At 37.1% G+C, this 14,805-nt stretch overlaps 1 protein-coding gene across 1 annotated transcript in view; it reads left to right on the top strand.

Moving 5' to 3' along the window:
• The window catches only part of LOC126298982 (lysosomal acid phosphatase-like), a 725,001-nt gene that overhangs the window by 156,629 nt on the left and 553,567 nt on the right, over nt 1-14,805 (top strand). The window lies entirely within an intron of this gene.

Genomic DNA, 14,805 nt, shown 5'->3' with positions numbered 1-14,805 from the left:
TAACTTCAACACTGTTAATGTAATCATAGGTGAATAGCTGGGGAACTCTGTGTGTCATACAGTGGGTGCAGGCTTAATTAATACTGACAGTCTCATTTCAAACCAGGAAGAACAGTGCTAGCCGTGTCACCATCTCTGTGCTAACACTTGGTCTCTACATCCATACATCTCCTTCAAGGCAAGTATGGCAAGAGTTAAAACTATTTTCTGAATAAATTTAGAATTTACAATCCTCTGCCAGTTGAGGTTATTTAAAGTCACTTTTGTAACAAGGCAAATAACATTATAGCCATGTAAACACTCCCCCTCACCTAGGCCAACTGGGTAATTCCCTTAATTCCTTTCTTTTGAAATGTGTCACACATTCTGTCAACACTCATGCTTGAGACATGACAGAAAGAAATAATTTTGGTGCCAGGTATGGGGAAAACAAATGCCTTTCACGAAGTCGTGTAGAAGATAACCTACTTACTTGGATTGCTACAGCAACTATGGAAAATTGCAATAAGTTGTGGCAGGTAGCAGCTTTTAGCCTAGAAGAAATTCTGCTCTATGACAGCAGAGTTCCATATGGAGTCCCAGTTGGTAGTGGGCTGTGGTAGCAGAGGCAGCATCAAGGATGAGTGTGGGGGTCAGCATAGCCAAGCAGGTCAATGGCTGATGCATCACAGATAGTTGGCATAAGGGCATGCCCAAGCAACTGAAGGTCCAAGAGCTTGAGGCCAGGGGACCAGTCTCAGCAGCAGTAGCAACAGTAAGAGTGAGTGACAGCATTGAATCAGTACAGACAGTTTGTCTCATAGCACCACAATAAGATGGTATAAACCTGTTGTAACTATAATTATACGTTGCTAGCTGTAAGATGTTTAAAACAGCTCCACTTGGCAAAATAAGTTCAGTAGGAAATGGTAATGTACATTCTGAAGGAACATAGTGTGTTATAGCAAACTCTTCTGATGGGAAAAGGAGAGACCTAAGGGAATTTATTGAATATATGTGTGAATTAGTGAACATGGAATTTTGGTTAAATCTGTTTGTGAGAGAATGGGATGTGGGATGAAGTGAAGCACATTTTAAAAGAGAACTGTGTAAGAGGACAATAGACTTTTATGCTTGCAGGATGTTTCAGGTAAGACTAGGCCATGGGGAACCAATCTTGTTGTGGGCAAATAACAATGATGAAATGCAGAGAGACTTTTTGGCAGCAGGGCTACAAGTAGAGAGAACCATAAAGATGCCACAGAGTTTGTAGAATTTTTAGAAAGAGCATGTATCATACAGTGATAAAATTACATTAGCCTAGCAGTGGTATTAGCATTGCAGAAAGGAAGTGTACTATTGTCTATGAGAGAAAGAGGAATAGGTCTACAAACAAGGACTGAGCATACAAATGAACCAGTATCATTGCCTAATGAAAGTAAAGAATTGAGATGTTTTATGTGTGGCTTTTGAGGGCATACCGTAAGCAAATGTAGGAGAAACATGGTGGAAGGAAGTATATGGGCTATTACTATCAACATTATGAGTATAACCAAATACCAGTAGGACTGAAAGGAGCTCCAGTTTGTTTTCAGTGACTGATGAACAAAGATTTGGCAGGTCTGCAAGGGATAACATGTTTTGTGTAGCTAGACGATATAGTGTGGTAAAGAATAAATCTGCAGGAGCATAATGAGAACCTCTGTTTAAATTTTGATAGGTTTCAAAAGCATAAATTAAAGTTGCAACGAGATAAGTGTAATTCTTATGAAAAGATATGATTTTCTTGGGTCATTGTATTACAGACAAGGGAATCTTACCAGACATGGTAAAGGTGGTTAAGGTGAAATTCTTTCCACAGCCGAAAACAATGAAAGAACTGAAAGTATTTCTAGATCTAATTGGGTACTACCGATGGTTTATTGTAAAGCCACTTCATGAATTGCTAAAGAAAGGAATAGAATATGAATGATACAAAAAACAAAGTGATACATTTGATGAACTAAAGGAGAAGCTGATCAATCCACTACTACTTCAGTAGCCAGATTTTTGAAAGCCATTCATAGTGACAACAGAAGCAAGAAATGCAGCTCTGGGAGCAATTACATCACAAGACAAGGAAGTTGGTGATGACTTGCCCATTTTATATGCATCTGGGTCATTAAACAAGGCAGAATTAAACTATAGTGACATAGAGGAAGAAGTGCTGGCTACAGGATATGCAGTGAAACAGTTACAACAGTACATACATTGACAATGGTTTATAGTGCCAACAGAACATAAGCTATTAATATGGATATTCAGTGTAAAGGATCCTAATGTGAGGCTTCTGAATAGGAGAACTAAGCTTGAAAAGTGCAATTACAAGGTTACCTACAAGCCATCTAGGCTGAATAGCAGCACAGATGCTCTTAATAGAATACATCCCAGTGAGCTAATCCATACTGATAGGGATCAGATGTACGGAAAGGAAAGAGGTAATCAGATGACTGCGCAACAGGCACAGGTAAATGCTGAATGTGTCAGCAGAAAATGCAGGGCAGAGGTTAAGGAAAATGAAATTAGTCTGGAAGAAAAGAAAAATATTCTAAAGAAAATAGATGTAATCTGTTAATAGGGCAATGGGCAGCTACAGAAGAGGATACAGCAGTAGAAACAATGGAAAGGATTGAAATGTGAGACAGAAGAATATGTACAGAAATTTCCATCATGCCATAAAAAATAAATTTATGCAGGTGAAGACAAAAATTGCCACTGAAAGTAACAGACATTGAGAAACGTATAACTGAAAAGTGTTCAGTGGACGTAGTGTGTGCTTTAGAGGTATCAAGCACAGGTAAGAGATACATGCTGACATTTCAAATAGTAGTAGTAATCACAGAAAGCACTGACACAGAACAATTGCTAATGGAGTTCAAAGTTTCAGAAATAGAGATGTCTTCAGGACTGTACTATAATTATTTAGGAGAAGTGGAAACATGGATTACATGATGGAGAATTGTAACATGTATAAATTTAGATGGTATACATGAGCATTTTCAGACAGCTGAACAATGTGGCAAATTAACAGTACAGAGGTGCAGTGGCACTCTGAAGGAACTTAATGTAGGCTGAATAGGATGTTGCTTGCTATGCAAATATGTGACATGTCATACAGGAAGGATAACAGAATTACAGTAGTTGGTGCATCAGTTGAAACAGCATGAGACAATGATAAAAAAAGAAGAATGTCCTCTTTAACTTCCTTTGGAGCTAAGGATGATACTACTTGGCACACTAGATGAAGCTGGTGCTACATATTGCAAGGAGCACGGAAAAGAGGTGGAGAAAAATTCAAAAAGGCTTTTGAGATGATGTAAAACAAGTGGCAGTTGTAAGAGTCATATTATCAGGGGTAAACAGAACAGTAAGTGTGATAAAGGAAAACAAAAATGTGTTATAGTTTGGAATGAAAGATTTATCAAATTGTGTGTTACAGAGGCAGAGATAGGATTTAAAAGAGTTGGAACATTTGTAACAATATGCAAATAAGTGCCACAATTGGCAGATTTATTTAGAGATAAAATCAGAGTATGAACAAATGATAAGTGCTATAGTTAATGCATAGAACAGAATATCGCAGCCTCACATAATAATTGCTCCAGAAATTGTGAAGTTCCTCAGTTTAACAAAAGGCGAACTTAAACATGAAGTTCTCTGTTCCTCTAGTTGAATCATCGGGTAATTCTCATTAAAGGTTATCAATGTGGATGTCTTTGTAGGGGAAAGAATATTAGGATATATAAAAAAAATGTTACTTTTAGTAGCTAATGACTTGTTTATGTTATATGGAATATTTCCTTTACTATAAGCAATCACTCAGCTATCAGGGAAGTATGTTTTCATCCAGCCAGAGGAGGAGATCTTACTTATCAATGATGCAAAGAGAGAGTATGCAAAAATATTGGATTCTAAAGACTTAAATAAGAACAGAATACTTTGCAGACAAACATTTGCACTATTGTCAACACTTGATCAGGAAGATGTGTGAAGCAAAGTTGCTTCAGCCGGTAATTGCTATGCCAAGTGAGTGTGTAAAGAGGATTGTATCTTTAAATCAAAGAATTTGAACACATTTAAATAACAATAAGTGGTTATACATGGTTCCTAATGAGGAATAGTCTGACAGTATTATGTAGGAAGCAAGCTCCAAAGGATGTAGTACTGGGAGGAGTTGGAAAAGTGCACTTCAACAATCACTGTAAAGGGTATGGAACAAGAACATTCATACAGACAGACAAAATAATACGTGCAAATAAAACTGAGACGGATTTAACATGACAAATGGAGTTAAAAATTGATGGTTGTATAGTAAATAAGGAGAATACACACATTCCATTGCTAACTTAAGAGTTACCATTAGATCATGTAGTTGCACAATTAGATGATATGAATGTTGTCGGAAAGAGTTCAAATGATGCAGAAAGAATGGTCACTGAACAGTGGGAAAAGATGAGGCAATTCAGGTGTGTAACATACTATTTCATCACTGAATATGTGAGTATAACACTGATTATAATAGTTACGATGACCTGTTTTTGTAGGTAATGTAAATGTTGTATGGAATGCTTTAGAAGTGTATGGAAACACTTTAATGACAATGATTGTTGTGGATGAATATGTGTATCAACTATCATTGTAAATCAGGGCCCAGAAAACATACTAGTGCAAAGATCTTGTAACAGTAGTAGTGAGGAAATAGTGATCTATGAAAGGAGTCCAAAAGAGCAAGACAGCTCTACATCTTTTAGAAACAGAGAAAGAGAAACTTTTATGGTGTAACAAAATGTAATTATCTCATATCAGAAAAAGATTATAATTGTATCAAAATGAAATATGAAATTGACACAAAAGAAAATGTAACCCTTTGGAAAGAAATGTGACAAAAATGGTTATAAATGTCTAAAAAAAAAACTGGATTTTAAATTGACACTACTCTACTTTTGCATCTATGTAGGTACTCTGCAAGCCTCCATACAGTGCATGGTGGAGGGTACCCTGTACCATTACTAGTCATTTGCTCTCCTCTTCCACTTTCAAGTAGAAAGGAGGATAAACAATTGTCTGCATGCCTCCATATGACCCCTAACTTCAAGTATTTTATCATCATAGTCCTTATGCGCAATATATGTTGGTGGCAGTAGAACCATTCATCAGTCAGCTTCAAATGCTGGTTCTCGAAAATTTTCCCAGTAATTTTCCTCGAAAAGAACATTGCCTACCCTCCAGGGATTCCCATTTGAGTTCCTGAAGAACTTTGATAACACTTACATGTTGTCTGAACCTATCAATAACAAATCTGGCAGCCTGCCTCTGAATTGCTTTAATGTCCTCATTCAATCTGACTTGATACAGATCCCAAACACTCAAGCACTATTCAAGAATAGGTCACACCAATCTCCTATAAGCTGTCTCCTTTACCAATGAACCACACTTTCCTAACATTCTCCCAATAAACTGAAGTAGACCATTGGCCTTCACTACCACAACCCTCACATGCTCGTCCCATATCATACTGCTTTGAAACGTTAAGCCCAGATATTTAAATGGCTTGACTGAGTCAAGCAGGACGCTATTAATACTGTATCTGAACATTACAGGTTTGTTTTTCCTACTCACCCACATTAAGTTACATTTTCCCACATTTAGAACTAGCTCCCATTCATAACACCAATTTTGTGTAAGTCATCTTGTATCTTCCTACAATCACTCAACTTTCACACCTTACCATACACCATAGTGTTATTAGCAAACAACTGCAGATTGCTGCCCACCCTGTCTGCCAAATCATTTATCTATATAGAGAACAGCAGCAGTCCTATCACACTTCCCTGGGGCACTCCTGATGATATCCTTGTTTCTGGTGGACACTCGCCATTGAGGACAACATTCTGGGTTCTATTAGTTAAGAAGTCTTCAAGCCACTCACATATCTCTGAACTTATTCCATATGCTTGTACCTTCATTAACAGCCTGCAATGGAGCACCATGTCAAATGCTTTTCAGAAATCTAGAAATGTGGAATCTGCCTGTTGACCTTCATCCATAGTTCACAGTATATCAGGTGAGAAAAGGGTAAGATCAGTTTTGCATGAGTGATGCTTTCTGAAACCATGCTGATTTGTGGACATATGCTTCCCAGTCTCAAGAAAATTTATTATATTCAAACTGAGAATATGTTCAAGAATTCAGCAGAAAACTGAAGTTAGGGATATTGGTCTGTAATTTTGTGGAACCATTCTCTTATCCTTCTTATATACAGGTGTCACCTGTACTTTTTTCCAGTCCCTTGGGGCTTTGTGCTGGGCAAAAGATTCATGATAAATACAAGCTCGCTAAGGAGCCAATGCCACAGAGTACTCTGTACAACTGAATTGGGATTCAATTCAGACCTCGTGACTTATTTGCTTTCAAATCTTTCAGTTGTTTCTCTATTCCAGGTGGGCTTATTAATATGTCATCCATACAGGAGTCTGTCCAATGGTCAAATGATGGTATGTTTGTATGATTCTCCTGCATGAATGATTTCTCAAATGCAAAATTTAAAACTTCAGATTTTGATTTGCTGGCTTCAACTGACACACCATACTGGTCAACAAAGGACTGAATAGGAGCCTTAGGCCCACTTAGCAATTTCACATAGGACCACAATTTTCCTGGGTCCTCTGCCAGATCTTTCGCTGATATGACATTAGTAGTTGTACGCTTCACACACAGGTCTTTTCACAGATGCACGAATCTCTATTAACCATTGTTTTGTCAACATTTGTGCATTCTCTCTTGAACTGAGAGTGCAACAACCTCTGTCTCCTCAGTGTCCTCCGAATTTTGTTATTAATCCATGGTGGTTGTTTCCCATTCTTTATCCACTTGTATTGCGGGGGGGAAGGGGGGGGGGGGGACTAGACAACAGTAGCTGCAGTAGTATCATTGCAGTTAATGAACTCAAAGGCAACTAGCTGGAGAAATGTGTGCATTGTATATTGGGTGCGGGCTCAGTTAATACTGTTTGTGTCATGTTAAAGCTAGATAGAATGGTGCTAGCCAGTCACCATCTCTGTACTAACACTTGATCTCTTCATGGGTACTTCTTCAAGGCAAGTAGGAACTGTTCTCAGAATAAATTTAAAAGTTTCAAACCACTTCTAGCTGGGGTTATTTCGAATTACTTCCCAATCGTTATATTTTGTAATAAGGGATTTAACATTACAGCCAGGTCAAGACTCCCTGTCATATAGACCAACTGGCTAATTCACTTCTCACAAACAGTGCCACAAAATCTTCGGCAATACTCATACTCAGAACATGACAATATTTCAAATTATCTGGAAAGTACAGCCCTTTCAAATGATCGATCTATAATCATGAATGGGCCAGCTATTATACTGGAAGCTGCTTTCAGAAACTTTGGAGAGGCATGGTTTATGCCACCCCATCCTACAGAATTTTTAGTTTTTTTAAGTGTAGTATTGTTTTTCCCACCTTTTTGTAAGTCACTGCATCAAATTTACAAAACATTCACTCACATTATGATACAAAGAAATACATATTTATTTTTTAGGTAATGTTCTACATCGATGTCATATTGTGCTCCATTTTTACAGAAATCATTGAACTGTTCTGGTATTTAAGTAGGATTTACAATGAAAATGTTTTATATTTTAATTTTTGAAATTTCTTGATTGTTGGATTTAATTCCAAGTTCTGATTTAACAACTGTCCAACTGCCTTTGATTGGTTTCTTTGCTTCTGAATGAATGAAATTGTTGGTCATTTCTTTTCCTCCCTTTAAAAGCTGCTTAGATATCTTGTTTATCATTTTTAACATTAATTATAAACTCTGGATTTGTATTGTTCTAGTATAACAGTTCTGCATGTAATTTTCTTTTCTTTTTGCCACTAGATCTTTTTATGCCAACAATAGTCCAGTTAAATTTATTAGTTGTCTTTCTCTGGCAGACTACTGGTGAAAATGTTTGCCTGAAGATCAGCAGAACACTCTCCCAAAGTTTTCACCGATCAGCAAACTACATATCATTGCTTGATTCACTTGCTGTCTGTATGTTGAAATCAGCAGTACTCAATATACACTTCTTTCCTTCTTTTTTCTTAAGATTTTCAAAAACACATTACGATTTTGCTGAAAATAAGTAAGTTATTTCAGCAGCTAGACTCCTGTTTATGGAATAATTGAAAAAAATTGGCCTAATGATACATAGCAGCTATCAAATACAAATTCTTCATTTGAGGCCTAAAAATCATGTCCTTTTTATATTGCAACACATTTTCAACAAGTATACAGGAGCCTCCGAGACATCTAGTGCTTCTAAAAAGCTACTAACAACTTTGAAAGTTTCCAGTTTATTTAGAACAGTGATAGACTTTCATAACCCAGTGTTAATTCAAGCAAATTACTTTGATATTTCTGAGTTCTGACCAGATAATTTCAAGCTTATCAACTATTAGAGTTTGATTGTATTTACCAATATCATTCAGACTATTAATGTTTAACTGTATTAAGAAGGTACTTTTATCTTTATTGATAATTTTAAAAAGCAAACAATTCTTATGGTTAACTTGTGTCCCATCTTGATCTTGAAGTACAGCATGCCAATGAGACATTCTCTCAACTTGTTACACATCTGACACACTGTATTGATTGTGAACTCATTAAATACTTTTATGCAAATGTTCATCATGATTGTATGAATATATGTTTTCATTAATTTTTATCATTATTATTACAGGACAAATATGTTTCTGTTCCTTGTGGTGGACCTTATCACCAGTCTCATTTTGCCTAATGACTTTTCAGTGCTTCTCCATTCTCTTTTTCTGCTTGACCACCTCATGGCAGTGGTTACTTTGTCACTTCACTTCACCTCTGAATAGTCCCATCTTCTCCATCTTTTCTTTACTTTTGGGTCTAAAAACTGCCATTCCATTCCCCTTTGTCAGTCTCAGCTGACACCTGGTAAGCAGCTATTTTTCCAAATTTATTTGACGAAAGTATATATGATGATTCAAATGTTTCTTCCCTTACTTTCTGTCACCTCTATGCTGTGACATTTCCATTAGCAGTTGTGGACTCAGACCACAATTTATTTGGTTATGAACTGTAGATTAAAACTGAAGAAATTTAAAAAAGGTAGGAAATGGAGGAGATGGGACCTAGATAAGTTGAAAGGACTAAAGATGTTGAAAGTTTCAGAGGGAGCATCAGGCAACAATGGACTAGACGAGGGGAGAGGAATACAGTTGAAGACAAATGGGTAGTTCTGAGAGATGAAACAGTAAAGGCTGCAGAGGATCAAATAGGGAAAAAAACAAGGCCTAGTAGAAATCCATTGAGAACTTGAGCTGTTGAATTTAACTCATGAAAGGAGAAAACATAAAAATACAGGAAATGAAGCAGGCGAAAGGGAATACAAATGTCTAAAAAATGAGATTGATGACAATTGCAAAATGACTAAGCAGGAATGGTTAGATGATAAACATAGGGAAGTAGAATAATATATCATTAGGGGAAGGATAGATACCACCTAAAGGAAAATTAAATAGGTCTTTGGAGAAAAGAGAAACAGTAGTATGAGTAGCAAGAGCTCAGATGTTAGTCCATTCCTAAGCAAACAAGGGAAAATTGAAAAGTGGAAGGAGTACACGAGGCTCTATGCAACTTGAAGGGAATATTTATAGAACAGGAAGAGGATGTAGGTGAAGATAGAGTAGGATATGTTACTGCAAGAAAACTTTGATAGAGTATTGAAAGACCTAATTCGAAATAAGTCTCTGGGAGTAGATGAAATTAGATCAGAACACGAATTCTTTACAGAAGAATGGAAAAACTGGCAGAAGCCAACCTCAGGCAACATGTGAGGCAATACTGACCCTACGACTTACCTTAGAAGATAAGTTAAGGAAAGGTATACCTACATTTATAGTATTTGCAGATGTAGAGTAAGCTTTTGGAGTGTTGACTGGAGCCCACTGTTTAAAATTCTGATGGTAGCAAGAGTGAAATGCAGGGAGCATAAGGCTATTCACAACTTTTGCAGAAATCAGATGGCAGTTATAAGAGTTATTGGCAAGAAAGGAGAACAGTTATTGAGAAGGGAGTAAGAAATTGTTGTAGCCTATCTCTGACATTATTCAGTCTTTACATTGAGAAAATGGTGAAGGAAATTAAAGAAAAATGTGGAGTAGGAATTAAAGTTCAGGGAGGAGTAATAAAAATGTTGAGGTTTGCCGATGACATTGTAATTCTGTTAGAGACAGCAAAGGACTTGGAAGAGCAGCTGAATGGAATGCAGAGTGTCTTGAAAGACAAATGTAAGATAAACATCGACCAAAGAAAAACAAGGACAATGGAATGTAGTCAAGTTAAATCAGTTCATGCTGAGGGAAATATATTAGGAACTGAGACACTAAAAGTACTAGATAACTTTTGCTGTTTGGGCAGCAAAATAAATGATGATGGCCAAAGTAGAGAGGATATAAAATGTAGGTTGGCAGTGGCAAGAAAAGTGTTTCTGAAGATAATAATTTTGTCAACATCAAATATAGATATAAGTACCTGGAAGTCTCTTCTGAAAGTATTTGTGTGAAGTGTAGCTATGTATGGAAGTGAAAAATGGACAATAAAGAGCTTATATAAGAAGAAGATAGAAGCTTTTGATATATGGTGCTACAGAAGAATGCTGAAGATTAGGTGGGTAGATCACATAACTAATGAGGATATACAGAATAAAACTGGGGAGAAAAATTTGTGGCACAACCAGACTAGGAGAAGGGACAGGTTGGAAGGACACAATCTGAGACATCAAGGGATCACCAGTTTAGGAATTGGGTGAAGTGTGTGTGTGTGAGGTGGCGGGGGACGGGGGGTAAAAATTGTACAGGGAGATCAAGAGATAAATATAGTAAGTAGTTTCAGAAGGATGTAGGTAGCAGTAGTTATTCGGAGATGGAGATACATGCAGTCTTTGTACTGAAGACCACCACAACAATAACAATTCTATCGTTTTCAGTACAAGAATAGGCATTTGAATTAATCATGGTAGAGATTGACTTTCAGTTTTGGAAACATTCTGCCCCTATGGAAGATACTATAATGTCAATAATGAATGAACTATTGGTGTGATAAAAGCAGGATATTTGAAAGATGTTTCAGCAGTTGGAAACTGGCTGTTTTTGTAAATTTATAAATAGTCATTCAGCAGCTTTGTCCCAAAATACTGCCAAGGAAGGTAGTGAATATGATTTGCTCCCAGATAAAAATGAGAACTTACACATCTTCTGCTGAAAAAAAATAATTTAAAAAGCCATTACAAATGACTATTCCTCACAAAGAAAGGTACAAAATGATAGTATTAGCTTCAAGTGTGTTTGCAGTGCACAAATATAATCTTAATAAATTGAAGTCATTTAAGAAATTAAAAATAGCCTTTATGGATTGTAGTATGCACTCCTTGGAATGACAATGCTAAATAAAATAACTAATGATGTTAAACTTAATTACAGTGTGCCTCTAGGTTCTGGTTTGGGCCCAGTGTTGGTCTTGATATTTACCAGTTACCTAGAGTCATCCAGCAACTACCAAAAATATATAAAATTTTAGAATGAAACAAATATATTGATAGAGGGTAAACTGCCTACAAAATTGCACCACACACATTGCAGAATGGTTCACTAATAACAATGTTATTGCTAACACAGAGGAAACTGTTGCAATGCACCTACATACCACACAAAACAAGTATCTATTAACCTTCATCATAAAGTTATTTAATAAGCAATTAGGAACTGTAAAGTCAACAAAATTTCTAGAAATACAGATTCAGGATGACATGATGTGGAACACACACATCAGTTACACAAGCAAGAAGCTAAGGATATTATACTCTTGCTTAAAATATTGCTAGACGCGAAATGATAGAAATATTGAAAGAATTGTATGATGCCCAAGCACAATCACTGCTATGATATGGGATAACCTTTTGGGGCAACTCACCATTCAGCAAATGCTGTTTCATAACACTGAAGAGTAACATTAGGCTAATTGAAAATACTACATCCATAAATTCTGCAAACTCCTTTTTAAAGTACTCCAGGTACTACCACTGCCATGGTTATACATTCTCAGAGGCTAAAAAACAACTTACTTTGCACAAATCAAGCAGTTCATGCTGATGACACCAGACAAAAATTGGACTTCGACAGTGAGTATGTAAGCACAACTCTCAGACAAAATTGCAAAAGATTTTACAATAAAATTCCTGTCCACATCAAGACAATAAAAGAAATCCAAAAATTCAATGTGGGAACACAGGTGCTATTAAACTGTAAACAAATCTGTTGACACAAATTTAAATTATTTTGTTTTTTGTATTATGTATCTCAAATTGCTTTTGCTGCCTATTGTACTATATATTATCTTGTGCTATTATTCTAATGTATTATATTCCAGTGATTTAGTGTACTGTATTGTGTGCTAAAAATTATTTATGTTATTCAATCAATGTACAATATATTTAAAACTGTATACTAATGGACAAAGTAAGCTATATCCAATGTCAAAACTTTGATGAATGGATACTTAATAAATATACTCTTTTGTAGTTGAAAATGCCCACTGAAGTTTTCCACCAATTACAGAACAGCTGTCCGCAGCTCGTGTTCGTGCGGTAACGTTCTTGCTTCCCACGCCCGGGTTCCTGGGTTCGATTCCCGGAGGGGTCAGGGATTTTCTCTGCCTCGTGATGACTGGGTGTTGTGTGCTGTCCTTAGGTTTGTTAGTTTTAAGTAGTTCTAAGTTCTGATGACCATAGATGTTAAGTCCCATAGTGCTCAGAGCCATTTGAACCATTTTATACAACAGATTATGTAAATTGCATCATCACAAAGGTGTTACGGAAATGTTGTGAAACTTACAGACAGGAATGAGAAGTGAGAGCACATGTCTGATGGAACATTTTTATGCTTTTCTTGTAGACCATGTCCTATAAAAATGTGAAGAATATAAGCAACACTTCTTACATCACAGCTACACAGTACATGGAGAAAACAAAAAGTTTTGACATCTTTCCCAGTGGATTAACAACATATGTCACAAACAAAAGTCTGTCCATTTATTCATAATGATTAGCACATGAGCAAGCTGGTAGAATGTCAGTTTACAAGCAATAATCTCTCACTTGTTTTAAGCCAGCTCACTTGACTAATACTAAACAAATGATCTTACAGAGTCCTAAGAATGCCTCCATTGGCTAGTGGTTAGCGCCACTGTAGAGTGACATACAAGTCAAGGATTCAGTTCTTGTTAGCCCCAGATTTTTATGCCATGTGTTTTTCCGGAATTGAGTCTACCTACACTTACGAGATCAAATAAGAAGCTGCTCGGTATAATTTTTAGTAAAACTGATACTTAACCTGTCCAGATAGGATCAAATAGAAAGAATTTGCTGAATTTGGGATCGATATGGTTTGTATTTATCTTTGTTGTATTAGACACCTCTAATGAATATTGATGACTAACAAGAGGAACACAGAGGGTTTGGAAAAGTTCACAAGTTTCCCAGAACTGTTGCAATGAACCCAATACTAATTTTTCACAGTACAGAAAATTACAAGTACTATTGTGGACTTATGCTAGGGTGCAAAACTTAAGGACAACAGTAGCTTTTGTGTGATGTGTCACAGCCAAGTTACATAGCTCACTGAAACTTCGATCTTATATAGAAAGAACTGCTGTGATATAGTGAAGAAGGTAGCTAAAAGAAATGAGCAATGAGATGAACAGAAATGACACCTGTATTCAAAGACAGTAATTACATTGAAGTAACTGTGATTATTATGGTCCCATAGACATTACAACAAAATGGTTCAAATGGCTCTGAGCACTATGGGACTTAACTCCTGAGGCCATAAGTCCCCTAGAACTTAGAACGTCTTAAACCTAACTAACCTATGGACATCTCACACATCCATGCCCGAGGCAGGATTCGAACCTGTGACCGTAGCGGTCACGCAGTTCCAGACTGTAGCACCTAGAACCGCTTGGGTACCCAGGCCAGCGAGACATTACTACAGGTGGGATATTGTTTATAATAGAGTGCATGATCACCATGGGTGGCAATGCATAGCTCTGCAATGTGCTCCCATCCTGGCCACATTTCATCCTGCAACAGCGTGGCTGACAACTCGTAGTTCGCCATTCATGGATTCTCTTGTATCAAGAGGCATTCCACCAGTGCAGAGTGATGCAGTTGTGCATTGTCATCCATAAAAATGAATTCATCTGTAATTACATACCTGAAAAGGCGCACATGGGGAAGTAGTACTGTTCCCTCAATAATACTGACCAGTGACTGTACTGTGTTCAAAAGTTTTGAAGTCAGTACACCCATGCAACATTATGCCCTCCCACACTATAACACCTGGACCATCAAGACAATTACTTCTGACAATGCTTCTAGTGCCTTACATACCCCCATATGGCGAGAGGCGAGACCGACCTGTGAGACATTACCCAGAATATGGCGACCTATTTTTTGTCACAGGTACAGCCACCGCCAGTAACGATTCAGCTTTCTGTCACAACAGGGTGACTACCGAGAGGAGCAGCTTGGACTTCAATTCTACCACGTATGAAGGATACAACTACCCCCTTCTCCACGTGGGAGCTGGGTTCTGTGTTATTTGCAACTCATGACATGTCACCTGGTCACGACACTGTCCATTGTAGCACGGTATATAATGCCACCTCACGGGGCAGAACAAAGAAATCCT

This window comes from Schistocerca gregaria, chromosome X (assembly GCF_023897955.1).
Source record: "Schistocerca gregaria isolate iqSchGreg1 chromosome X, iqSchGreg1.2, whole genome shotgun sequence".
Taxonomy (NCBI): Eukaryota; Metazoa; Arthropoda; class Insecta; order Orthoptera; family Acrididae; genus Schistocerca; species Schistocerca gregaria.
The sequence above is the reverse complement of the archived record's forward strand: the minus strand, read 5'-3'. Positions and strand labels throughout refer to the sequence as shown.